Raw genomic sequence first — 24,410 nt, forward strand, 5'->3', positions numbered from 1 at the left:
GTGACCCAAGATATGATTTATCCTGGAGAATGTCCCATGAGCACTTGAGAAAAATGTGTATTCTGTTGTTTTTGGATGGAGTGTCCTATAAATATCAATTAAGTCCATCTTGTTTAATGTATCATTTAAAGCTTGTGTTTCCTTATTTATTTTCATTTTGGATGATCTGTCCATGGGTGAAAGTGGGGTGTTTAAGTCCCCTACTATAAATGTGTTACTGTCGATTTCCCCTTTTATGGCTGTTAGTATTTGCCTTATGTATTGAGGTGCTCCTATGTTGGGTGCATAAATATTTACAATTGTTATATCTTCTTCTTGGATCGATCCCTTGATCATTATGTAGTGTCCTTCTTTGTCTCTTTTAATAGTCCTTATTTTAAAGTCTATTTTGTCTGATATGAGAATTGCTACTCCAGCTTTCTTTTGGTTTCCATTTGCATGGAATATCTTTTTCCATCCCCTTACTTTCAGTCTGTATGTGTCTCTAGGTCTGAAGTGGGTCTCTTGTAGACAGCATATATAAGGGTCTTGTTTTTGTATCCATTCAGCTAATCTGTGTCTTTTGGTGGGAGCATTTAGTCCATTTACATTTAAGGTAATTATCGATATGTATGTTCCTATTCCCATTTTCTAAATTGTTTTGGGTTCGTTATTATAGGTCTTTTCCTTCTCTTGTGTTTCTTGCCTAGAGAAGATCCTTTAGCATTTGTTGTAAAGCTGGTTTGTTGGTGCTGAACTGTCTCAGCTTTTGCTTGTCTGTAAAGGTTTTAATTTCTCCATCAAATCTGAATGAGATCCTTGCTGGGTAGAGTAGTCTTGGCTGCAGGTTTTTCTCCTTCATCACTTTCAGTATGTCCTGCCACTCCCTTCTGGCTTGTAGGGTTTCTGCTGAGAGATGAGCTGTTAACCTTATGGGGATTCCCGTATGTGTTATTTGTTGATTTTCCCTTGCTGCTTTTAATATGCTTTCTTTGTATTTAATTTTTGACAGTTTGATTAATATGTGTCTTGGCGTATTTCTCCTAGGATTTATCCTGTATGGCACTCTCTGTGCTTCCTGGACTTGATTAACTATTTCCTTTCCCATATTAGGGAAGTTTTCAACTATAGTCTCTTCAAATATTTTCTCAGTCCCTTTCTTTTTCTCTTCTTCTTCTGGAACCCCTATAATTCGAATGTTGGTGCGTTTAATGTTGTCCCAGAGGTCTCTGAGACTGTCCTCAGTTCTTTTCATTCTTTTTTCTTTATTCTGCTCTGCAGTAGTTATTTCCACTATTTTATCTTCCAGGTCCCTTATCCGTTCTTATGCCTCAGTTATTCTGCTATTGATCCCATCTAGAGTACTTTTAATTTCATTTATTGTGTTGTTCATCGTTGCTTGTTTCATCTTTAGTTCTTCTAGGTCCTTGTTAACTGATTCTTGCATTTTGTCCATTCTATTGTCCATTCTATCTCCAAGATTTCGGATCAACCTTACTATCATTATTCTGAATTCTTTTTCAGGTAGACTGCCTACTTTCTCTTCATTTGTTAGGTCTGGTGCATTTTTATCTTGCTCCTTTATCTGCTGTGTTTTTTTCTGTCTTCTCATTTTGGTTATCTTACTGTGTTTGGGGTCTCCTTCTTGCAGGCTGCAGGTTCGTAGTTCCTCCTGTTTTTGATGTCTGTCTCCAGTGGCTAAGGTTGGTTCAGTGGGTTGTGTAGGCTTCCTGGTGGAGGGGACTAGTGCCTGTGTTGTGGTGGATGAGGCTGGATCTTGTCTCTCTAGTGGGCAGGTTCACGTCTGGTGGTGTGTTTGGGGGTGTCTGTGGCCTTATTATGATTTTAGGCAGCCTCTCTGCTAATGGGTGGGGTTGTGTTCCTGTTTTGCTAGTTGTTTGGCATAGGTTTTCCAGCACTGTGGCTTGCTGGTCGTTGAGTGAAGCTGGGTGCTGGTGTTAAGATGGAGGTCTCTGGGAAATTTTCGCCGTTTGATATTATGTGGAGCTGGGAGGTCTCTTGTTGACCAGTGTCCTGAAGTTGGCTCTCCTACCTCAGAGGCAGAGCCCTGTCTCCTGGCTGGAGCACCAAGAGCTTTTCATCCACACGGCTCAGGATAAAAGGGAGAAAAAGTAGAGGGAATTAGTAGAAGTATGAGGAAAGAAAGAAGGAAAGGAGGGTAGGAAGGAAGGAAGAGAGAAAGAAAGAAGGAAAGAAGGCAAGAAGGAAAGAAAGGAGGGAGGGAGAGAGGGAGGGAGGAAGGAAGGAAGGAGGGAAAGAAGGAAAAAAGACAGAAAGAAAGAAGATACAGTAAAAATAAAATAAAGTATAATAAAGTTATTGAATTAAAAAATTCTTATTTAGGAAAAAAAAAAAGGGACGGATAGAACCTTAGGACAAATGTTGGAAGCAAAGCTATACTGACAAAATCTTACACAGAAGCATACACATACACCCTCACTAAAAGAGGTAAATGGGGAAAAATCATAAATCTTGCTGTCAGAGACCACCTCCTCAATTTGGGATGATTCGTTGTCTAAAGGAGGGAAGGAAGGAAGGAAAGAAAGAAAGAACAAAGGTAAAGTATAATAACGTTATTAGAATTAATTATTAAGAAAAAATATTTTAAAAAAAATGGACGTATAGAACCTTAGGACAAATGGTGGAAGCAAGACTATACAGACAAGATCTCACACAGAAGCATACACATACACATTCACAAAAAGAGGAAAAGGGAAAAAATCATAGATCTTGCTCCTAAAGTCCACTTCTTTAATTTGGGATGATTGGTTGTCTATTCATGTATTCCACAGATGCAGGGTATATCAAGTTGATTGTGGAGCTTTAATCCGCTGCTTCTGAGGCTGCTGGGAGAGATTTCCCTTTCTCTTCTTTGTTCTCACAGCTCCCAGGGCTAAGCTTTGGATTTGGCCCTGCCACTGCGTGTAGATCGCTGGAGGGCGTCTGTTTTTTGCTCAGACAGGATGGGGTTAAAAGAGCCGCTGATTGGGGGCTCTGGCGCACTCAGGCCGGCGGGGACGGAGGGGCACAGAGTGCGGGGCGGGCCTGCGGTGGCAAAGGCCGGCGTGACTTTGCACCAGCCTGAGGCGCGCTGTGCGCTGTCCCGGGGAAGTTGTCCCTGGATCCCGGGAACCTGGCAGTGGCGGGCTGCACAGGCTCCGCGGAAGAGTGGTGTGGAGAGTGACCTGTGCTCGCACACAGGCCCCTTGGTGGCGGCAGCAGCAGCCTTAATGTCTCCCGCCCCTCTCTGGATTCCGCGCTTTCAGCCGCGGCTCGCGCCCGTCTCTGGGGTCCGCGCTTTCAGCCGCGGCTCGCGCCCGTCTCTGGGGTTCGCGCTTTTAGCCGCGGCTCGCGCCCGTCTCTGGAGTTCCTTTAAGCAGCGTTCTTAAACCCCTCTCCTCACGCCCCAGGAAACAAAGAGGGAAGGAAAAGTCTCCTGCCTCTTCGGCAGGTGCAGACTTTTCCCCGGACTCCCTCCCGGCTAGCTGTGGTGCACTAACCCCTTCAGGCTATGTTCAAGCCGCCAACCCCAGTCCTCTCCCTGCGCTCCGTCCGAAACCGAAACCCGAGCCTCAGAGCCTCAGCTCGCAGCCCCGCCCGCCCCGGCAGGTGAGCAGACAAGCCTCTCGGGCTGGTGAGTGCCGGTCGGCACCGATCCTCTGTGTGGGAATCTCCCCGCTTTGCCCTCCGCACCCGTTGCTGTGCACTCCACCGTGGCTCCGAAGCTTTCCCCCTCCGCCAGCCGCAGTCTCCGCCCGCAAAGGGGCTTCCTAGTGTGTGGAAACTTTTCTTCCTTCACAGCTCCCTCCCACTAGTGCAAGTGCCGTCCTTATTCTTTTGTCTCTGTTTTTTTCTTTTTTTCTTTTGCCCTACCCAGGTACGTGGGGAGTTTCTTGCCTTTTGGGAGGTCTGAGGTCTTCTGCCAGTGTTCAGTAGGTGTTCTGTAGGAGTTGTTCCACGTGTAGATGTATTTCTGGTGTATCTGTGGGGAGGAAGGTGATCTCCGCGTCTTACTCTTCCGCCATCTTCCGCCTTCCCCCCCCAGGAAGATTTTTAATCACAGTTTCAATTTCAGTGCTTGTGATTGGTCTCCTCATATTTTCTATTTCTTCCTGATTCAGTCTTCACAGGTTGTACATTTCTAAGAATTTGTCCATTTCTTTCAGGTTGTCCATTTTATGGGCATAGAGTTGCTTGTAGTAATCTCTCATGGTCTTTTGTATTTCTGCAGTGTCAGTTGTTACTTCTCCTTTTTCATCTCTAATTCTATTGATTTGAGTCTTCTCCCTTTTTCCCTTGATGAGTTTGGCTAGTGGCTTGTCAATTTTGTTTATCTTCTCAAAGAACCACCTTTTAGTTTTTTTATCTTTGCTATTGTTTCCTTCATTTCTTTTTCATTTATTTCTGATCTGATTTTTATGATTTCTTTCCTTCTGCTAACTTTGGGGTTTTTTTTGTTCTTCTTTCTCTAATTGCTTGAGGTGCAAGGTTAGGTTGTTTATTTGAGATGTTTCCTGTTTCTTAAGGTAGGATTGTATTGCTATAAACTTCCCTCTTAGAACTGCTTTTGCTGCATCCCATAAATTTTGGGTCGTCGTGTCTCCATTGTCATTTGTTTCTAGGTATTTTTTTATTTCCTCTTTGATTTCTTCAGTGATCACTTTGTTATTAATTAGTGTATTGTTTAGCCTCCACGTGTTTGTATTTTTTACAGGTCTTTTCCTGTAATTGATATCTAGTCTCATAGCGTTGTGGTCGGAAAAGATACTTGATACAATTTCAATTTTCTTAAATTTACCAAGGCTTGATTTGTGACCCAAGATATGATCTATTCTTGACAGTGTTCCATGAGCACTTGAGAAAAATGTGTGTTCTGTTTTTTTGGATGGAATGTCCTATAAATATCAATTAAGTCCATCTTGTTTAATGTATCATTTAAAGCTTGTGTTTCCTTATTTATTTTCATTTTGGATGATCTGTCCATTGGTGAAAGTGGGGTGTTAAAGTCCCCTACTCTGAATGTGTTACTGTCCATTTCCCCTTTTATGGCTGTTAGTATTTGCCTTATGTATTGAGGTGCTCCTATGTTGGGTGCATAAATATTTACAATTGTTATATCTTCTTCTTGGATCGATCCCTTGATCATTATGTAGTGTCCTTCTTTGTCTCCTCTAATATTCTTTATTTTAAAGTCTATTTTGTCTGATATGAGAATTGCTACTCCAGCTTTCTTTTGATTTCCATTTGCATGGAATATCTTTTTCCATCCCCTTACTTTCAGTCTGTATGTGTCTGTAGGTCTGAAGTGGGTCTCTTGTAGACAGTAAGTATATGGGTCTTGTTTTTGTATCCATTCAGCTAATCTGTGTCTTTTGGTGGGAGCATTTAGTCCATTTACATTTAAGGTAATTATCGATATGTATGTTCCTATTACCATTTTCTTAATTGTTTTGGGTTCGTTATTATAGGTCTTTTCCTTCTCTTGTGTTTCCTGCCTAGAGAAGTTCCTTTAGTAGTTGTTTTAAAGCTGGTTTGTTGGTGCTGAACTCTCAGCTTTTGCTTGTCTGTAAAGGTTTTAATTTCTCCATCAAATCTGAATGAGATCCTTGCTGGGTAGAGTAATCTTGGTTGCCTGATTTTCTCCTTCATCACTTTAAATATGTCCTGCCAGTCCCTTCTGGCTTGCAGAGTTTCTGCTGAAAGATCAGCTGTTAACCTTATGGGGATTCCCTTGTGTGTTATTTGTTGTTTTCCCCTTGCTGCTTTTAATATGTTTTCTTTGTATTTAATTTTTGGCAGTTTGATTAATATGTGTCTTGGCATATTTCTCCTTGGATTTATCAGCCCCGCCCACCCCGGCGGGTGAGCAGACAAGCCTCTCGGGCTGGTGAGTGCTGGTCGGCACCGATTCTCTGTGCGGGAATCTCCCCGCTTTGCCCTCCGCACCCGTTGCTGTGCACTCCGCCGTGGCTCCGGGACTCTCTGTGCTTTCTGGACTTGATTAACTATTTCCTTTCCCATATTAGGGAAGTTTTCAACTGTAATGTCTTCAAGTATTTTCTCAGTCCCTTTCTTTTTCTCTTCTTCTTCTGGGACCCCTATAATTCGAATGTTGGCGTGTTTAATGTTGTCCCAGAGGTCTCTGAGACTGTCCTCAGTTGTTTTCATTCTTTTTTCTGTATTCTGCTCTGCAGTAGTTATTTCCACTATTTTATCTTCCAGGTCACTTATCCGTTCTTCTGCCTCAGTTATTCTGCTATTGATCCCATCTAGAGTATTTTCAATTTCATTTATTGTGTTGTTCCTCATTGTTTGTTTCTTCTTTAGTTCTTCTAGGTTCTTGTTAAATGTTTCTTGCATTTTGTCTACTCTATTTCCAAGATTTTGGATCATCTTTACTATCATTATTCTGAATTCTTTTTCAGGTAGACTGCCTCTTTCCTCTTCATTTGTTAGGTCTGGAGGGTTTTTATCTTGCTCCTTCATCTGCTGTGTGTTTTTCTGTATTCTCATTTTGCTTATCTTACTGTGTTTGGGGTCTCCTTTTTGCAGACTGTAAGTTTGTAGTTCCCGTTGTTTTTGGTGTCTGTCCCCAGTGGCTAAGGTTGGTTCAGTGGGTTGTGTAGGCTTCCTGGTGGAGGGGAGTAGTGCCTGTGTTCTGGTGGTTGAGGCTGAATCTTGTCTCTCTGGTGGGCAGGTCCACGTTTGGTGGTGTGTTTTGGGGTGTCTGTGGCCTTATTATGATTTTAGGCAGCCTCTCTGCTAATGGGTTGTGTTGTGTTCCTGTCTTGCTCATTGTTTGGCATAGGATGTCCAGCACTGTAGCTTGCTGGTCGTTGAGTGAAGCTGGGTGCTGGTGTTGAGATGCAGATCTCTGGGAGATTTTTGCCGTTTGATATTATGTGGAGCTGGGAGGTCTCTTGTGGACCAGGGTCCTGAAGTTGGCTCTCCCTCCTCAGAGGCTCAGCACTGACTCCTGGCTGCACCACCAAGGGCCTTTCATCCACATGGCTCAGAATAAAAGGGAGAAAAAGTAGAAAGAAAGAATTAGTAGAAGAAGGAAGAAAGAAAGAAAGAAAGAACGAAAGAGAGAGAGGGAGGGATTGAGGGAGGGAGGGAGGAAGAAAGGAAGGAAGGAGGGAAGGAAGGAAGAAGGGAGAGAGGGAGGGAGGGAGGGGGGAAGGGAGGAAGGGAGGAGGGAAGGAAGGAAAAAAAGAAAGAAAGAAGATAAAGTAAAATAAAATAAAGTAAGATAAAATATCATAAAGTTATTAAAATAAAAAAATAATTATTAAGAAAAAAATTTAAAAAACAAAAAACAAAACAAAAAAAACCAGACAGATAGGACCCTAGGACAAATGGTGGAAGCAAAGCTATACAGACATAATCTCACACCGAAGCATACACATACACACTCAAAAAAGCGGAAAAGGGGCAAAAATCATAAATCTTGCTCTCAAAGTCCACCTCTTCAATTTGGGATGATTCGTTGTCTATTCATGTATTCCACAGATGCAGAGTACATCAAGTTGATTGTAGAGATTTAATCCGCTGCTTCTGATGCTTTTGGGAGGTCTGAGGTCTTCAGCCAGCGTTTAGTAGGTGTTCTGTAGGAGTTGTTCCACGTGTAGATGTATTTCTGGTGTATCTGTGGGGAGGAAGGTGATCTCTGCGTCTTACTCTTCTGCCATCTTCCCAGAAGCTCTCCTCGAAACTTTAAAGGAAAATACTGCTTATCTTACAGGCAACTGAGAAAACACTTATTTGGCCACTGGAGGCTAGAACTCCTGTGCCCGGCCTGATTCCTAAATACTTAACGAGTCACTTCTTTATTGAATGTTTGAAAAGGTCATGGGCCTCCCTAGTGGTACGAGAAAGTCAGATAGGTTGGGGCATATAGGTTTAGGACTTAAGATATTAGACGTGCAGGTGGCAGGGTGTTGAGGAATGACATAATCCTTTCTGTGTGTAAATTTCTTTGTCCTTTCTTGAGGCTCCAAGGGCTGGAGGGTGAAGAATTATAAAGATGTACCAGATCACAGCAGGTTAGTAATTCTCAAACATTTTTTTAGTTCACAGTGCAACAAATCATCTCCCATAGTGTACATACTATCCCAAATCTGGCCCTCCACAAAGAAGACTCTCACCCCAGAGTTAATGGAAAGACTGGAACCACTTCTATGAGATTCCAATATAGTGAGACCTGTTTCTTTATTAAATGTTGCTATTACATTTTCGTGATGGAAAGTGGTGTTGAGTGGCCTTATTATAAATATTTAAATTAGGGGCCAGTGTGGATTTTCTATGGAGGACCCTTGTAGTCTATCAACAGTCCTCAGGCCACAATTTTAGAGCTGAGAACAAGTGGCTATTGGATGGCTTGCAGAACACTATTGCCTGGGTAGTAGCTTTAAATCTTCCCACTCTTTGGGTTAATCAGGGCTGCCATATGGAATGTCATTGCTTTCTTCACCCTGAATTTATGTTCTTGTCCCTATAGTACCTGCTGCTGGTAGCAATCATACAGCTACACATACAGGCATACCTTGTTTTATTGTGCTTTGCTTTATTGCACTTCACAGGTAATGCGTTTTCTACAGATCGAAGGTTTGTGACAACCCTGGGTCAAGCAAGCTTATTTGTGCCATTTTTTCCAACAGCATTATTTTTAAATTAAGGTATAGGCATTGTTTTCTTAGACATAATGGTATTTACAATTAACAGATTATAGTATAGGGTAAACATAACTTTATATGCCCTGGGAAACCAAACAATTTGTGTGACATGCTTTTTTGCAATATTCACTTTATTCGGTGGTCTAGAACTGAACACACAATATTTCCAAGGTACTCCTGTAATCAAATATTCATTCTTTTAGCTAATTTTTAGAATACTGTAGTTTTAGAGGAAAATCAGGGGCATTGTATTTAGAGTTCTCTCACCTTTATATTGCAGGAGGCAATATTCTAAAAGTTTTTTGTTCACCCAGTACATGTAGTCTTTCATCACTCAGATCCTAAGGTTGAAGGATAAATTTGGACTTTAATAAAGTTATTAATAATGATAATAAAGGCATGTGTTGGTACCATGATGAAAATATAAATCAAAATGCTCCTAGATTTAATTGCTAAATAACGCAGTGTCTAAGATTTGGGATTCCTTTGTTCCTTGAGGGTAGAGACTATATTTACTTGGTATCCCTAATGTATAGCAGTGAGTTTTGTACATGGTAGATGCTCAGAAGAAATTTTTAAATGATTGTAATTCATATTAATTAAGCATTTGGGAGGTTACCTACAGCACAGGCTTTACAGAATTTTTGGCAGAGGAACTTGACCTCAACTGCAGAGCTCCTATTGGCATGAACTTCACCATTTTCCTAATTTAGACCAATTGCTAGTTTTTTTGGTGAGCCATAAACCAAAGCAAAGTTAAACACAAACAAGTAAACTTGTGAACAAATTTGTTTCAAAACAAAACCCAACTTCTGTATTTCATTAAAACTAGTAATTAAAAGAGAATAAAACTCAAATTCATTTGCCTAAAGCTTTTAGGAGCTCTTACCTCTTCCAAAGAATTCATAGATCAAGAGAAATATAAACTTAAAAAAAATTTAAACCACCATCCACTCCACCTTCACTCATCTGTTTGGTTTAGGTTAAGTGTGAAGCATGTGTCTGGTCTAAAATAAAGGACTATTGCATTTTATAGAGAACAGTTTAAAAGAAAATGCTCAAATCAGAATAATATGAATGAACTGGTATTACATATAGAGACGAGCAAAACCCAAGTGTTTCCCCAAAGGATCTGAAAATATTGTCAAGAGCCAATGACCTTTCATTTAGCCTTTGAATTGGAAGAGTCATTCTTTAGCTAGACAGCTGGATAGAAATAAATAAAAATGGGATTGCAAGGAAGACCAGAGATTAATCTCTTTCCCACATTGCTGAGACTCTGAAACAGTAATATGGTACTAAATTTATACAGATAATGGCTTGATTGACCTATCCTATTCAGCTCTTCTCCCATTGAGGTTTTGTTCAAATGGCTTTTATATTTATTTCTAATGAGGCTACTAGGCTGTGTGCTCTATTGCTAATATGTTTTTCCCTCCATATTGAATGCTGTGTCAACCTTAAAGAGTTCACTGTTTCTAGCTGTTCTACTGAGATATCTATGGGTGCCTTTACTTGTGGGCATTTATTTACCTATGAATCTTCTGGATGTGTGAAGGCCAAGAGTAAAGGGAGAGGATAAAGTAAAGGCTTCTAGTTTGCTGAAAGAGACATGAAACAACCTGAAAGTAACACAAAGACACCTCTAATCAAGTGCTAAATTATGTGCTGAAGCAAGGTCAGAGTGGGTCAGCAAGGAATAGTGGAAAGAGCACAGGCTTTGGAATCACACAGACCTGGGTTCAAACTCCAGCCCTATCTATTAATGTCTCTAAGCCTCAGTCTCCTCAGCTGTAAAAAGTGCTTATATAATGAGATTTTCCTGACAGGATTTATGTATAGATCAAAGGAAGAACATGTTAAAGTGCCTAATGCAGTTCCTGAATCCCAATTAATGATGGGTGCTGTGATTATCACAGACTGGTATTAGGGAGTTGGCCATGGAGCTGTAATTTGGGGAAACAATAAGTTATTGGATCTGGATAGGACGGGGATTTACTCTAGCTGGTGTAAGGTAACCTCCTTCTCTATAATGAACATAATGGGCCTCAGAAAATCACAGCCTATCACCTGCCTGCTCTGCACAACATATGTAATATAGTTTAATGACTGTAACTTCAGACATCAGCCTAAAACTACTTGGAGGCAATATTGCTTTGCATTGCAGTTTCAGTGAAGTGGACAGGCAGAATAGAGTTCAATTTTACAGTCTGACCTCTTGGTCATTACTTAAAGCCACAGAGCCATTTTTAATCTTTGCATTTTCCTCTTTGCAAGTAGTTTGTAAGACAGACAGCATGTCATGTGCTAACTAAATTTCAGATTTTAAAAAGACATTTAGCTCTATAACTCCAGATGATAAAAACCCATTTAATGGAGAATGTTCTTTTGCTGTCTGCTTGATCAATAAATTAAATAGATTAATTAAGTCAAGCTGTCAAGACCAAGGACTGTCACTAACTATAGCCAATGGAGCTGACCCATTTATCAGAGATGGAGGCTAGAGACAGGCAGTCCTTGCGCTGTAATTCTGTAATGAATATAAAGAAATAGCTCATGGTGAAAAAACTCTTTCTACCCCCTGACTGTATCTCAGGGTAAAGTAGATATGGTGGGGAAAATGCCACCATTGTTATTTTCACTTCCTCAGTTGATTTGTTTTTTCTATTTTTTCCCTCTGTTTCTTTGTATCTACCTTTGTCCTTTGCATGCCATATGATGTTCTTTCTGAATTTCAAACATAATTAATCAACAGCTATTCCCCTTGCTCATCTGAATTGGAACTCTGTGTGGTGTATGACACACCAAAGATGTATAAAACATCACCCTTGCCTCATGGAGTATGTAGAAAAAATGATATATGACTGGAAAATAAAAACTATCTCAGTGAATGGCCAGGTTGGCCAAGTGGGAGGAAATTAGTTAAATTGGAATCCAGGATAAGAATGATGTGAAACTACTGCCAACTACAGTCAAGGACTTAAGGCCTCCAGATGGTCTTCCTAGATCTTGACTCTAGCTGTCTCATTTCCTCCTTTTCTTTCCCTTTCCTTAGACTTTGACCTTGGTACATATCATCTCATTCTGACAAACCTTGACCTAGATTTCTGCCTAGTACTTTCCACCTTTATTGCCAGGGCCTTACTCTTAACTGTATTACGTAGATTCTTCAAACACCTAGAAGATTTAGAAAGAAATGCTAAAATCCCCTCCCTTGACAAAATGCTATTACAGGTCAGATCAGTGGTTTGTCTTGTTAGTATTTTAACTGACCAAGATTCCAAAAATGCTTCATGGAAAATCATTTTGGTTGTCCTTCATATCATTCAGTTTCATAAGGCTAATAGTGACCCTTAAACAAGTCTACTTTTTCTTTAATAACTAAATTATTTGTCTGCTTATTAATAAATATTTGACTGTCCACTATGTGCCAGGCACCTGGGAGGACTGGGGACATAAATAAAATGCAATCAGTGCCCTCAAGGAGCTCTCTGTATTGCAGAAGAGACAGACATAATAAAAAATAAGAGTGTGGTAGGTTCTGTCAAACATAAGTACAAGGAAAAGTGTAGCCAGAAAAGAGATGAAGTTTGAGCTGGGTCTAAAGGACAAATAAGAGTTTGTTAGACAAACCAAGGGAAGGCATTCCAGGCATAGAACAGCCTACATAAATGCTCAGCAGCATGAAACAGCAAGGTACAACTTGAATGTAGTTTGAGACTGAAATTTAATGTAAGAAGAAGTGAACGATGTTGCTGGAAAGCTGACATAGACTTGAACATGGTAGCCCTTTTATGTTATATTAAAGATCTGTACTGTATCTCAAGGCACATTGGTGAACGGCAATTTGTGACCTGCTTGTATTGAACAACTTATTGGTTATTGTTGTGAGCTAAATCATGTCTCCTCCCAAATTCATATGTTGAATTTATAACCCCCAGTACCTAAGATTGTGACCGAATTGGAACAGGGCCTTTAAAGAAGTAATTAAGGTAAAATGAAACAATTAAGGTGAGGTCCTAATCCAATCTGTCATTATGAAAAGAGGAGATTGGGACACAGACAGCCACAGAGGGAAGACCAAGTGAACACACAGGAGGAAGACTGCCATCTAAAAGCCAAGGAGAGAGGCCCTTAGCAGAAACCAGTCTTGCCCAAACCTTGATCTGGAACTTCTAACCTCCAGAGATGTTAGAAAATAAATTTCTGTTGTTCAAGCTACCTAGTCTGTGTTACTTTGTTATGGCAGTCTAGAAAGCTTATACAGTTACTAGGAATAAAGTTGTAAACTTTATTCATAACTTACTTTTTAAAATAAGCAAAAATACATTTGACTTTATTTTTATAATAATAACATGATTCCCATTTACTTATGCTTTATTAAATATAAGAGAAATCAGTGAAGCCATCTTAATATTTTGAGCAAGGTAGTGACAAGGTCAGATGTGTGTTAGGAAGATTATTCTTGAAGGAGTGTGGAGGGAGGATTGGAGGACACTATGACTAGAAACAGGAAAAACAGTTAAGAAAATGTTGGGAGTCTTTATGGGGGCTAATAAATCCCACAGCACACCTTTTCCCTGCTTGCTTTCTAAACCAATTGAGAAATAAAACACAAAACTGGGAGATGGAGATAGAAATAACACCTATAACACTATAAAGGCAAGGTGGCTGGAGAATGTCGTTGGGTGTGAGAATCAAATACGCTTATTAATTCTCTGTGCCCCAGGCTGGAACTTGGAACAACCCAGTCAAGGGTAATTTTAATCTGTGAAACAGAGTACACTTGCTCAGATCACTGCCGTCCACTGGTCTAGGTAGAAAAGAAGGCAAAAGAGACCAAATCTTCTATTCCACCCAGTTGAAAAATGTGGATCATTTAACCACCTATGAGTTTTTGTAAAAACTTCTTCTGGGACATGATAGAAAGGGGGATAGTTGTTTAGATTTATTACAGTATCCTGAGGGGTAACAAATTCCATTGTTTATCAATATTTCTGCTACCCAAGGTAGGACTTTTCAAATGAGATGATAAATTAGAAATTTGCAACTCCCAATATCTTTTTCATTTCTCTCCTCCTCAAAAGCTTCCAATGACAGATTATAGAGATAAATCTTGGGATTAAATTAAGAACCAGGGTGAATGCAGTGATTCTTCTCAGACAAGTGACCCTATGCTCTGTGAAACTGTTTCACTGTCTCAAACAGCTTGGCTGTGGGCAGAAGCTCATGGAATAGTTGCTAATTCCCAAAGTATCCATCTAAGCTGTGAAGAATAGTTTCCCTTTGCCACTTGGCCCAGCTAATCATGAACTGATTTCTAGAACTAAGACTTAGCTTCTGTCACCACATTTATTATTAAAATGGTTAGTTTATACTATTTTATGGGCATCTTTGGTCCCTCAGTTTAACTCCTCTGTCAAGAAAGAGTACAGTTCATATTTTGAGTTGAATAACATTGACCACTTCAGTTCAAACTCTAAATGTAAAATGATCATTTTTTTCAGCCATTTTCTCACTCTGGGTGGCAAGACTTGTCTTAACATGGAAGCCATCTTTCTTGAATAGTATATGACTTTCTTTAGCTTTGGGGCCCCTAAAGGCTCCCACACTTGGGAGAAGCTTGATGTGGAGTTGTCATTAAGAACTCTTGTCAGAACGCAGAGGGGATGTAAACCAAACAACCAATTACCTTCCTTGAGTCCTGGCTATTGCCTGCTACCTGGCATTCACTTAGCCTCTAGGCTGTTATAAAGAGCCTTTGGATTCCCACAGTGATTTTCTTTTCCTTTCAATTTTATAGGTTGATCAATTAACTTCAGAGGCCAAACAGAGATAAAGAGAGTCACTCAGGCTAAAGATAGTCCTCGTTCAGAAACACTTATTAAGTCTCACATTCTTTGCTCTTGAGTTCTTAAAACTTCAAGAGGATTCACTATGTTTCTGGAACATATCCTAAGATAGCAATGCAGGAAGAAAGTGGCAGAGAAACTGCTTTAAGTTGGGAAAAGATGCAAAGCCAGAACAATCAAAGTGGCATATTTGAGTACTTATTCAGAGTACCTCTGGAATCTTCACTCAGTTGGATTCAGAACCTGTATTGGCAGTAGCCTTCCTTCTACAGACCACACAATTGGTATATTAGTTGTAATGGCACTTTTCCATGTGACACATAGTGTCTGTTTAATAAATGTGCATTGAACTGATGAATGAATGAAAGAATGAGTATCGAATGCTAGTTACTTAAAGTTACTTCTGATGTGACTCAGACAGTGAATAAGACAGTGAAATCCATGGGAACATTGTAAGTTTGTGAGTCACAACTCATCAGTGGGTTTTAGAATCAATTTGGTAGGTTAAAACCAGCATTTTAAAGAAATAAAATGGAAGATATTGGGGTACATTGCACATAGTAAGGATAATTTTGTCTTTGCTAAATGTTGTTTTATATACGTGTATGTAAATATATACTGGACCGGGAGTAAAATGTCTTAATGTGAATCACAGTCAAAATAGTTTGAGGTCAGCAAACTATGGCCCACAAACCACATTTGGCATACCACCTCTATCTTAGTTCGTTCAAGCTTCTATAACAGAATATTGTAAATTACGTTGCTCATAAACAACAGAAATTTAGTTGTCACAATTCTGGAGACTGAGAAGTCCAAGATCAGGCACTGGCAGAATCAATGTCTGGTGAGAGTCCCCTTTCTGGTTCATAAATGACAATCTTTTTCTTTGGCTTCACATCTCTAAGGGGGAAGGGAGTTCCCTGGGACCTTTTTTTTTTTTTTTAATAAGAGAATGCCCTTATAAATCCCAATCATGAAGGCTCTACCCTCATGACTTAACACCTCCCAAAGGTCCCACCTCCAAATACCATCACTTGGGGGAACTGATTTCAACATACATAGGAATTTTGAGAGGAAACTGACCATCAATCTGTAGCAGCCTCTGTTTTTAAATAGAGTTTTATTGGAACATAGTTATGTTCTTCATTTACATATTTCTAGGGCTTCTTTTGCATTATAATGGCAGAGCTAGATAGTTATGACCTTATGACCCACAAAAGCCTAAAATATTTACTTGTTGGTTGTCTACGGTAGAACGTTTGCCGACCCCTTATATTAAGTGATACAGGAGACCTTTCAGCCTAGAGAACCTTGTTTTGTGGTTTTAGAAGAAAATAAAAGCTAATATAATCAATTTATACCTAGTTGGGAGTTTATCTTGTTTGTTTGGACTCAGAGCAAACATTACTAGGGTTTAAATGCCGGTAAGTGTATTTTAATTGAGCTAATGGAAGATAATTTTAAAATTTGGGGCAAAAATGAGTGTGTGTTTACTGAACATGGCCATGTTCTTGGATAGTGGGTTGAGGTTATCTGGTATAGTATAGTAAAGGTTCCTCACCCTGTGTAAACTTTGCAGCCACTACTCAAGAAGATTCTAGAAACCAGTAATGTGACCAATCCAACTTACAGCCTTTATATATGCTTTCAAAACTGTATCACTATGCAAACAAAAACCCAAATAAAAATGCCATTTTGAGTTGGGGAACTAAAAACTGTACCACAGGGAGGTAGACATGAGGAATGTGTATGTGTAAGGAATAAAGCAGAGCAAGTAGCATCTAATTGCCTCTTCTATTTCCCCAAATTTTAGCTGTTTAAGTTATTCACCAGCAATAATGATTGCTTCTTATACTCCTTTGTGTTTGTTTAAAACTTGTGTCATATATATAAGAACTATGCTGGATGCTGACGAGTATAACAGTCAGCATGGCTGGAGCATGGGTATGTGGATTGTGAGACAATGAGACTAGAGAGGTTGATGACGCCCACGTGTTACATGAGAGGGACCCTGTTAACCAAGCTAAGAAGGATTTGGCCTCTTCTCTGTAAGAAAGAGATTGCTGTGGGTGTCTTTTAACTAGGGGAGGTAGATAATCAGATTGGCATTTTAGGTGCACTCTTCATAGTCTGGCTCATGGATTGGAGGGCATAGAGACTGGAGGAAGGGAGACCAGTTAGGAGGTTATTTTACCAATCTAGCTAAAAAGTAATAAAGGCCCACAGTGACTGCAATGCATATGTGGACCAATTCATGGGCATAGATTTGAAATATATTTAGGAGGGAGAATTGTAACATTTGTAGAGAGAAATGTAAAGAGATTAATCTAGAAGTTAAGCTGGAGCCTCTAATGTAGGGCCATTTATGCCACATATGGCAATATATGTATGCATATGGCTGATTTCACTTTGTTGTACAACAGAAACTACCACAGTATTGTGAAGCAATTATACTCCAATAAACATCTACTAAAAAAAATCAGACTTTGTCCTTAAAGGTACTAGGGAGTCCCTGGTGGAAAATCACTCTGCTGCAGTGTAAAAAATGGATTGAAGATAGACAAGCCCAGAGGTAGGGAGACCCATCAGGAGGCTACTTCCAGTAGACCCGGTTAGAAAGTGCTTTTGAGTGAGTCTATGAGTATATTCATTACATTAAGTTACTCCTGTCTTCTCCTGGATTCAAGTGGAATAATCCAGTTTTAAGAGTATAAACTTTGGCTACATTGTGAGATTGAGGAGAAGATATTCTAGACATACCAGTAGCAGGGTATTAGACTGCTCTCTCATGCAAAGCTCTGAAATTCTCTATGTGGACATGTATTTTGAGAGATACTCTTCTGAAGAGGTAGATTATCGTTTAGGGATACTTTCCCTCCCTTAAGGTATTAAATTACCTGTCTGCTCTAAAGAGAACTGGGGGAAAAAAGCAATGGTCCCGCTCCTTCCTTTTCACTTTGTTTGAAATCTAGTACCAGAGATATTTACAACAGCAATTGACTTCAGGAAAGAACTTGATGGACTTGTCCCCACTGGGGCATCTGACATTGTGACATCATCATGTGTATATATAATTCTCATATATTTGATCCCTTCAAAAACATAAGTGCTGCTTCTGTGGCAGCATAAATTTGCACAGCCCAAGATGTTCTGTGAAGCTATACCTTTCCAATTAATTTTTGCAAAGGGAAGGGATTGTAGTCATCTGTAAATTACACTGCTAGTTAACTTACTCAAATCAATTTTTTTGGCCAAATACATGAGTCAGCCTTGCACAGCTCTGAATACTATATATATCCATTGCCTTAAAAAGTCTCCAAATTGTTATGCCATTCTTTCTCACACAGGACAGCAAACTCACTAGATTCAGACATATTTCCTTACCCTTCTGTATTAACTTTGATGTCTGAAGACGCCTTGAATGATCTTTTCTCTCTTTCTGAACATATGTTTACCATCAAATATTCATTCATTTCTTTTAATATCAAATATCCTGCCTTGTGTTTTCTCTGTGGGCTTCAAGAAAAATATCAACTTTTCTTGGACCCTGGTATAACTTTCTGGCCAGTTATTTATTAAAGTTCTTTTAATGCAAGTTGTTGGTTTATTTGTTTGTGGGGGAGTATCTTGTAGATCTTTAATGTCATTCACTCAAGCCTCTGAGAAGCTACTGTAAATACATTTTTAGTAAAAGTCTCTTCCTTTTAAAATAACTTTTCCCTAAAATTCACGTGGCACTTCATGATTCCCTATAAAAATTTTTTTTTTGGGGGGGGTCTTTCCTACTCTTGGGAGAGTTCTAACCAAACTATATTATTGAGTTGAATTAGTGACCAGTTTCATCCAGAAGGAGCTAGAGCCAAACTTTATCTATAAATCTGCAGGAATATTAGTCAGATGCAGACGTTCAATGATAGAAAATAGGAAGAAAGTTGTATTGGTGAGGTTTAGTTCCCACCCTTCCAATATCATTTCTTCTTTAAGAACTATTCCATCACTACTACCCTGTGGCACATTTCTGATAATAGTTGGAAAAACATCTATTTCACTGGATGTAGAATGACTCCTTGTTTTTTTTAAATTTATCTCTGTTTGGATGGGATTATTAGAGTGTCTGTTTTTTATATGCATCCCACAGAGACCCCATGGTAACACATATCCCTGGGGCGTTGCTGTTTCCATTATCACAACAGGAATATATTGCCCTTACAGCCATTTTACAATCACTTCCCTGAATAAGGGTACAGATCAAATGAATCTGGAGCCAGCAGTTAGCTCTGTGAATAAGAACAGTAGCTACTTCTCGAGTGCTTACAATGTGCTAGGTGCTGTGCTAAGCACTTTATATGCATTATCTCATTTTATCCTCACAACAACTCCATGAGGGGAATACTAAGTAAGCTTACTTTATTTAAAAATATAATAGATTTGTGATTACTCATGACTGTGCAGAGACATGGTGGTGGGATCAGTATATGGCATTGGAATGTGTTCTTATATTTATATTTAACTGTGAATAACAATAATGACTAGCATGTATTGAGTGCCTGTTATGTGCCAGCTGCTATATTAAGCACCTTATCTGGATTATTACAAACGAGAGACTGTAAATTTACAGATGAGGGAGCTGAGAATCAGAGAAGTTAAGTAACTGGCTCAAGGCCACATCATAAATTGGGCAACTGGGATTCACTCCTTGTTTTGGCTGACTCTAAAGTCCGTGCTCTTAACTCTTACCTCCCTTTACTTGCTGTCCTACACATCTCCCCACCACATCCTGCAATCATTGTAACTGTCTCTTACACTATTAAGGGAAATTGTCAGGGTGCATTATTTTTTCTTTCTCTGTGATTTTTCTCAGAATGCCTTGTTTTATTGGCTCTCCTGGAACTGTTCCATTCTCTCCTAAGGGAGAAAATTGTCTTCAGGAAAACTTAAGTCTTTTTTTATTTTGTTTCCTGTCATTTCCAAATTTTCAATTGTAAGTATGGAAGGCATTTGTATGCCTTACGGAGTGCTTCCTTTCTCTCTATATAAATGACACCAAGGACCTGAGTTCTCTGTGAAAATACTCTAACTATGAAATCACCCCATTTGTTTATCCAGACCCTTTGTGGACTTACTCCTGAGACTCTGGACAGCATTTTCAGATCCTCCAAAAAGATAAACATATGGGGGGAAACTCAAACTGGAAACAAGTATGATGTGAAAAAGTTTCAGAGTATGTAAAAATCCTCTGGATAAGTGTGTCCCTATTCATATAAATCTCACTAAATCAGACTGTTTACCCAAAAAGTCGGTTTGTTTAGAAATATTTTATACTCAAGTTTTCTACTATTTTTTTCCTTTGTAAGGAAGTTGCCTTTATAACTGTTTTAAAATGTAGAAGGAAACCTGCAGATAGTCTCTTCCATTTTTCCAAATGATATATTTTTCTGCTGTCACATTATAATAAAAGTCTGGGACACAAAAGTAGAAATATAGAACCACGTACTGCCATTTAGTTTCTTTTGTCATTAATTTCTTCATCTTTAAAATAAAGGGATTGTCTTGTTGACCTTTAAGATCCTCTCCAACTCTGACATCATTTTTTATCCTTACCATGGGTGATTTGGCTCTAAATAACATTTTCTGTTATTTTAAAATCCTCAGTGATTATAGTCATTCTGGGGTTTCTTTCCTGAAAAAATTTTATACTTTTTACTAGTCTAATGTACCTAATTCTAAACTCCCCTGTGTAAAAGGGGCAGGAAGGCCTTGGAAGGATTCCAAATAAGACATACAAAGGTGATTGAATGCAAGCTGAGACATCTGAGATGTTAACAAAATATTGGTGTGAATGATTCCTTCTCTTCTAGTTAATCCACATTATACATCAGAAATTCTTGACTTTTATGGCAATTACCATCTTGAAGGAACACTTTTGTTCACTTTAATGAAATTATTTTAAACTCTTTTGGGGGAGTTAAACTTATAGTCTCAATTAAATTATAAGTTCTTTAAGGGCAGAAATCATGGCTTTGTCTTACATTGTATTCTCCACATGCCTGGCCTACAAAAGAACTCATGGTGGGCATTCAGAACATTTTTAAGTTGTATCTGCTGTTGAAAAGTCCTGTATAATTTAGTGTCATGGATAAATTCTGGCCAAGTTGGTGGACTGAGCAGAAAGGAAATACTCTACTACTACAAACAAATAAAATGCTAGATAGAATATATTTTAGGGCTTCCCTGTTGGCGCAGTGGTTGAGAATCTGCCTGTCAATGCAGGGACACAGGTTCGAGCCCTGGTCTGGGAAGATCCCACATGCCACGGAGCAACTAGGCCCGTGAGCCACAACTACTGAGCCTGCGCGTCTGGAGCTTGTGCTCTGCAACAAGAGAGGCCACGACAGTGAGAGGCCCGCGCACCGCGATGAGGAGTGGCCCCCGCTCGCCACAACTGGAGAAAGCCCTCGCACAGAAACGAAGACCCAACACAGCCAAAAATAACTAAATAAAATAAATAAATAAAATTAAAAATATATATATATTTTAAAACAGATTATAGCCAAACCTGAAAGATAAAAGGGGGGGGGTGTCTATAGATGTTGGAAATGAGGAAGAAACCACAGCTAAATGGGGAAGTGATTGTTGAAGCTGCACAGATTATGAAGGACCTGGGCTCTAAACATACCTTATCTTAGGGGCTGGGAATTAAATGCTTCACAGGTTGGCAGCATGAGTAATTTCAAGTTTTCTGGGACCTGAAAATGTATACAATTTCAAAAGCTCTCCTTAAAAGTTATATTTTCAATTTCACCAAAATTCGTGATCCTGTGGACACATTTCTAGGGCCATTTCTTGGACCATGGAAGGAACCCATACAAGTGAGGCCTTGAGACCTAAGCTTCATTAGCTATGTGGTAAATCTGCCTCTGGCCTATTATCAAGATCACAAGCTTTTTAAAGGGAAAGGAACAGTAATTCATTTTTGTACATGCTTCTGAGAGCCGGAAAAGCACTGTATCATTTATGAAGAGCTATCAGAAAATCTCTGCTGGTTGGCGTAGGGTAATTCACTAATTACCCTAAGCTTCAGGTCATATGGGAGAGACTAGAACCTTATCCTTGAGGTTTTTTTTGTGTGTGTGTGTGTGTGTGTGTGGTATGCGGGCCTCTCACTGTTGTGGCCTCTCCCGTTGCGGAACATAGGCTCCAGATGTGCAGGCTTAGCGGCCATGGCTCACGGGCCTAGCCGCTCCGTGGCATGTAGGATCTTCCCGGACCGGGGCACAAACCCGTGTTCCCTGCATCGGCAGGCGGACTCTCAACCACTGCGCCACCAGGGAAGCCCCCTCTCCTTGAGTTTTAAAGACCTAGAGCTAATAAATAGATTTAAAAACTGGTTTGGAAATGAGGAATCTTTTAGTACTTAGGCAGAAGCATCTATGAAATCATGAAAGAGAAGGCCATCACAACCCATGTTCTGTTTGTGTCTTATGCAGAAAATATGCTCACATCTCCATGGAAGTTGAGCTCAAAAATAAAAACTATAAAACATATTAGAAACTTTAACACCAAAAAAAATACACCACAGAACCAACATAGAGGTGAATTCATATCCAAGCAGTGAGAGATAGTAGAGCAATATAAATGGGACTTACAAGTAAGAAAATTTTAAATGCATATGTGTGTAGAGACACTTATATATGTAAATATATGGTTTTTAACAAAGTCCCATTAAATTCAAGCATATATGCTATTTTGCCTCATGGAAGTTATATTTGTTAGCTTCAGTTAAGTTATGCTAGGGTAGTAAACAACCCCCAAATTTCAGTGGCTTACAGAAAGAAAGATTCATTTATCACTTAGGAGTTTTCTGCAGGTTGACTGCAGCTATACTCCATTTTCTCTTCACTCTGGGATCTAGGCTCAAAGAACCATCCCCTTCCAGGACACTGGCATTTTAATTTGAGGGAAAAGAGCAAGATGTTAGATCCCTCGATTGCTTTTAAAAGTTCTAGGAAGCAGTACACATCACTTCCACTCATGTTACATTGGTCAAAGCAAGTCATATGTCTAGGACAGAAGACAGTAGGGTAAAAGGTGTATAATATTCTTGTAGGAAGGGACAGTGACTATTTCAAACAAATGTTATAAAACTTGATTTCACAAATAGAATATTTTTTATATTGACAAATGAGTCATACTGGTGTGTATAAGAGGGCTTGAAAATCATATGTTAAGTAGTTTTTCCCTGTAATTTTAGGTACTCTTAAAACCTCTTTAATGATATGATAAGGATTATTATCACTACTTTCAAATTAGCTGCATAGGGCTTCCCTGGTGGCGCAGTGGTTGGGAGTCCGCCTGCCGATTCAGGGAGCATGGGTTCGTGTCCCGGTCCAGGGGGATCCCGTGTGCCACGGAGCGGCTGGGCCCATGAGCCATGGCCGCTGGGCCTGCGTGTCCGGGGCCTGTGCTCCGCGGCTGGAGAGGCCGCGGCAGTGAGAGGCCCGTGTACAGCAAAAAAAAAAAAAAAAAAAAAAAAAAAAATTAGCTGCATAAAAATATATAGACATAAGTGTCATTCCCTCAATTCCACTTCCAGTTCAAAGTTTTTTCCCAAATTAAGAAAACACTCCCATTTACCATTGCAACAAAAAGAATAAAATATCTAGGAATAAACCTAACTAAGGAGACAAAAGACCTGTATGCAGAAAATTATAAGACACTGATGAAAAAAATTAAAGACGATATAAATAGATGGAGAGATATACCATGTTCTTGGATTGGAAGAATCAACATTGTGAAAATGACTATACTACACAAAGCAATCTACAGATTCAATGCAATCCCTATCAAACTACCACTGGCGTTTTTCACAGAACTAGAACAAAAAATTTCACAATTTGTATGGAAACACAAAAGACCCCAGATAGCCAAAGCAATCTTGACAAAGAAAAACAGAGCTGGAGGAATCAGGCTCCCTGACTTCAGACTATACTACAAAGCTACAGTAATCAAGACAGTATGGTACTGGCACAGAAACAGAAATATAGATCAGTGGAACAGGATAGAAAGCCCAGAGATAAACTCACACACATATGGTCACCTTATCTTTGATAAAGGAGGCAAGAATATACAGTGGAGAAAAGACAGCCTCTTCAATAAGTGGTGCTGGGAAAATTGGACAGCTACATGTAAAAGAATGAAATTAGAACACTCCCTAATACCATACAAAAAAATAAACTCAAAATGGATTAAAGACCTAAATGTAAGGCCAGACGCCATCAAACTCTTAGAGGAAAACATAGGCAGAACACTATGACATAAATCACAGCAAGATCCTTTTTGACCCACCTGCTAGAGAAATGGAAATAAAAACAAAAATTAAAAAATGGGACCTAATGAAACTTCAAAGCTTTTGCACAGCAAAGGAAACCATAAACAAGACCAAAAGACAACCCTCAGAATGGGAGAAAATATTTGCAATTGAAGCAACAGAGAAAGGATTAATCTCCAAAATTTACAAGCAGCTCATGCAGCTCAGTATCAAAAAAACAAACAACCCAATCCAAAAATGGGCAGAGACCTAAATAGACATTTCTCTAAAGAAGGTATACAGATTGCCAACAAACACATGAAAGAATGGTCAACATCACTAATCATTAGAGAAATGCAAATCAAAACTACAATGAGGTATCATCTCACACCGGTCAGAATGGCCATCATAAAAAAATCTACAAACAATAAATGCTGGAGAGGTTATGGAGAAAAGATAACCCTCTTGCACTGTTGGTGAGAATGTAAATTGATACAGCCACTATGGAGAACAGTATGGAGTTCTAAAAAACTACAAATAGAACTACCATACAACCCAGCAATCCCACTACTGAGC

The 24,410-nt window shown here is 39.4% G+C and overlaps 1 protein-coding gene and 1 long non-coding RNA gene across 3 annotated transcripts in view; both read left to right on the plus strand.

Annotated features, from left to right (window-relative positions):
• LOC309978510 overlaps positions 1 to 7,303 on the plus strand; it is an 88,302-nt gene extending 80,999 nt beyond the window's left edge. Inside the window, exon 2 of one of the 2 annotated variants that reach the window (XR_014327132.1) lies at positions 7,145 to 7,303. This is a non-coding gene — a long non-coding RNA (uncharacterized lncRNA). The remainder of the gene's footprint in view (positions 1 to 7,144) is intronic. The other variant, XR_014327133.1, reaches the window with a different exon arrangement.
• IL1RAPL2 (interleukin 1 receptor accessory protein like 2) overlaps positions 1 to 24,410 on the plus strand; it is a gene marked incomplete at both ends in the record, with an annotated part of 1,088,726 nt that overhangs the window by 201,555 nt on the left and 862,761 nt on the right. The window lies entirely within an intron of this gene.

The sequence above is a fragment of the Leucopleurus acutus genome, assembly GCF_964270905.1.
Source record: "Leucopleurus acutus genome assembly, chromosome: X".
NCBI lineage: Eukaryota > Metazoa > Chordata > Mammalia > Artiodactyla > Delphinidae > Leucopleurus > Leucopleurus acutus.